The 3155-nt window shown below is 32.9% G+C and overlaps 1 long non-coding RNA gene across 1 annotated transcript; it reads left to right on the top strand.

Moving 5' to 3' along the window:
• Positions 1-617: 617 nt before the first annotated feature.
• Positions 618-2507, top strand: LOC109381587 (uncharacterized). The gene is made up of 3 exons (XR_002123780.1): positions 618-738; positions 1586-1673; positions 2424-2507. It is a non-coding gene; the product is annotated as an uncharacterized LOC109381587 (long non-coding RNA).
• Positions 2508-3155: the final 648 nt, after the last annotated feature.

Raw genomic sequence — 3155 nt, 5'->3', positions numbered from 1 at the left:
TATCTACTTCCATTTGCCTGCAGATTTGCACTATGAGAATCAATTTCAGTTCTTTGCTAGCAACACTATATTTTTCACCTGCAACTTATTTTTGTGAAAAATTACAGTTGTATTGTTCAAATGGTAAAGTTCTGACTCCTAACTCATCATCAACCAACTCACAGCCATGACCCCTGACTTTGGGTAGGGAATAGATTTTCATAGATTGCAGGTATTGACATATTTTTATTGACAATGTTATAAATGTCAACATCAGCTATTAACACTGCATTGTCCTTTACTGTATATAAAGTATTTGCAATTGAAGTTAAATTATTTAAATCCAAAAGGATTCTCTACTACTACTATTACTAAAAGTAGCAACAACAACAACTAATGTAATTCTTTTGCTGATTACCAAACTCTCCTTTACCTCTATGTTCCTTTGGAGTGGACTTATTTTCCAGTGAATTAAAACTCTTAAATACATATAATGGGCAAACCTTGAAAACAAAATCAATTTATTGTCACTAAAGGATGAAATAGCGGTCAAGGAGGCTTTCTCTGAGACAGCCATAAAATCATATATAGGAAAGGCATATATCTTAGGGTCTAATCATCAGTTTTCTCTGAACAGATGAATCAGAACAGCCACATCATCCTGTGTGGTCAAATTGCTCAGTACAACAAAGATGTGCCTTATCCTCCTCCATTACCCCCTGCTGTAGAAGCAATCCTGAAAGAAAGAAACATCACAAGGTGTGTTCTACCCTTTCTTTCCCCTTATTACCAGATTCAAGGGGTTTAAAGATCATAAATATAAAAGAAATATATTGTTCTTCACATATAATTTTTATTTATTAAGTAAAACTTGAAAATACACATTTTAAGCTAGTTCAGTATTTAGGTGTTGGTTAAACTAGCTCCCTGGCAGAAACTTAAAAAAAAAAAGACCATCTGTTCTATCAATCTTTTCCAAGTCTTTTAGCAAGCGATAGAAACTCAATCACATTGGCTTAAGTGCAAAGGAAATTTATTGGCTCATATATCTGAGAAGCCCAATATTAGTACAGTACTGGCTTAGATTTGGCTGGATAGAGTTTGCATAGCAGTGTCACGATTCAGTTTTTCTCCACCTTGGGGCTGTGTTTCCTTCTGGGTTAGTTCTGTTTCTTTGCAGCCTCTGCTCTTGCAGCAGCAAGAAGGAGGATGACTGTTATCTCTAGTCTTATATTTTACCAGGTTAACAGTCCAAGCAAAAAGAGAACAACTCTCTCCTTGCAGTTTTATCAAGTCCCAAAGCGATACTTATTGGCTCAGACAGGCCTGGCTTTGATCACATGAGGGTGGGGAAAGAATATTACTCACAAAGCCAAGTCACAGTGCTATTACCATACAGGATTTGTAGATGCTGGGCAGGCGAAACAATAGAAGTCCACTACACTTATACCTGTAACTACAACTAAAACTGGATCTGACCAGACTGTGTGATGAAGTCCTAATGTTTGAAAGATGAACAGATACCAGAGTTCTAGAATAATTTGATTTTAGATTCTTTTACTCTCACACTAGTCTCTGATCATTATCCTTTTCTTTTCCACTACAGAGAAAGATTTCTGGTGTTAAATTATAAGGACAAATTTGAGTCTGGTATTCTACAGCTGAGTCAATGGTTTAAAGAAGGAAAGCTAAAGGTAGAACTTGCTTCTTTTCTTTATCAATATCTCATTCTTCTTGCTGTTTGATAAACTTTTGTATTGTTTGAATTTATTATAGCAAATGTACTGGTTGCATGATAAAAATTCCTACAAAAGTGCTCTAAATATTATAAATTAACTTCACCTCCCAGGTGAATATAACTTTCTGGTTGAGAAACCCTCTTCTTTATTCTCTTTATCTAAAATTTTATTAACCTTTACTTTTCTTAGATTATAAGAGCAATAGTTTTTTTTCCTCCAAATCGTAATATTCCTTAATTAACCAATATTCATAGAATGCTACATGTTAGAAGTTGTCCTTTCTCAAAAATCTTATAAATACCTCGTAGCACCCCTACCTCTCCACTACCATACTTCTTTCCTGCCTTCCCTGGACATTCTGATATATCTCTTGGTTGTTGGTTGAAAATCAGGAGTTACTATTCTGGGGTCCAAAGACCCTGACCTAGCATGTTCTTGAAACCTGCAGATGATAGGCAAAGCTGTGTGTGTGCTTTTGTAATTTGTTGTTTTGAAAAGATGGTATGTAGCTTGTTCTGTTACTAATTGAAGATTAGGCAATGGGAAATAGGATTTTATTTTTAAAAATCTATTGATAGGAAACCTTTCTGGGCTACCTACATGAATGAAGAATATCTATTTTTAGACAAAAAGTTCTGCTTCTGCAAAATGGAAACCATTAAGTATGTAAAGATGAATATTAACTATAGCTATTTTGATTTCCAGATCAAAGAAACTATGATAAACGGATTGGAAAATATGGGAGGTAAGATGAATGTAGATTTATTTATTATATACATGTGCTCAGCACAAATAATCCCTTTTTTCTTTTAATTCTACTTCTTTGGTGTTTTTTCTTTTTAAATCATTTATTTCCTATAAAACTGTCCTATAGTTTTCCTTAAAGATCTTAATCAAACTCCATTAAAGTTCAATTTAGTGGTATTTATGAGGTATTTTCACATTTCAAATCATAAGGTATTTCTTTGTTTTCTCAAACAGCTTATGAGAAGTAAGACTCACAAAAGTCTTTTAACCTCTAGGTAACTTTTCAGATTGAATTGTTCTAAGGCACCATAGAAAATATTAAATTTTCAATATTTAGGGGATTTTTTTTGCCTACCATACACAGATTCCAACATTCTCTTTTGTTTGTTTTAAATAAAGAAGGTTAATCAAGCTGATTTTTTTCTTTCTCAGAAAAATAATTTAATATGTTTTGTTAATACGTTTACTAAACAGAAATATCAATTTCACTTACTTTTTTGGCATACAGATGTGTATTTTACTTAGTAAAACTTTATGATTAGGTTTCTAATATTTTTAACTGTTATTTAAATACTGTTTTGGCTGACATTTTATCTTCATACTTATTTGCCTCTAGTCTTCAGATGCTGTAAACAGTGAACATTGATGTAGACACCAATTAAACATTTCTAGTTTGGGTAAAAACAATTT

Source organism: Hipposideros armiger, unplaced genomic scaffold, assembly GCF_001890085.2.
Source record: "Hipposideros armiger isolate ML-2016 unplaced genomic scaffold, ASM189008v1 scaffold_49, whole genome shotgun sequence".
Taxonomy (NCBI): domain Eukaryota; kingdom Metazoa; phylum Chordata; class Mammalia; order Chiroptera; family Hipposideridae; genus Hipposideros; species Hipposideros armiger.
The sequence above is the reverse complement of the archived record's forward strand: the minus strand, read 5'-3'. Positions and strand labels throughout refer to the sequence as shown.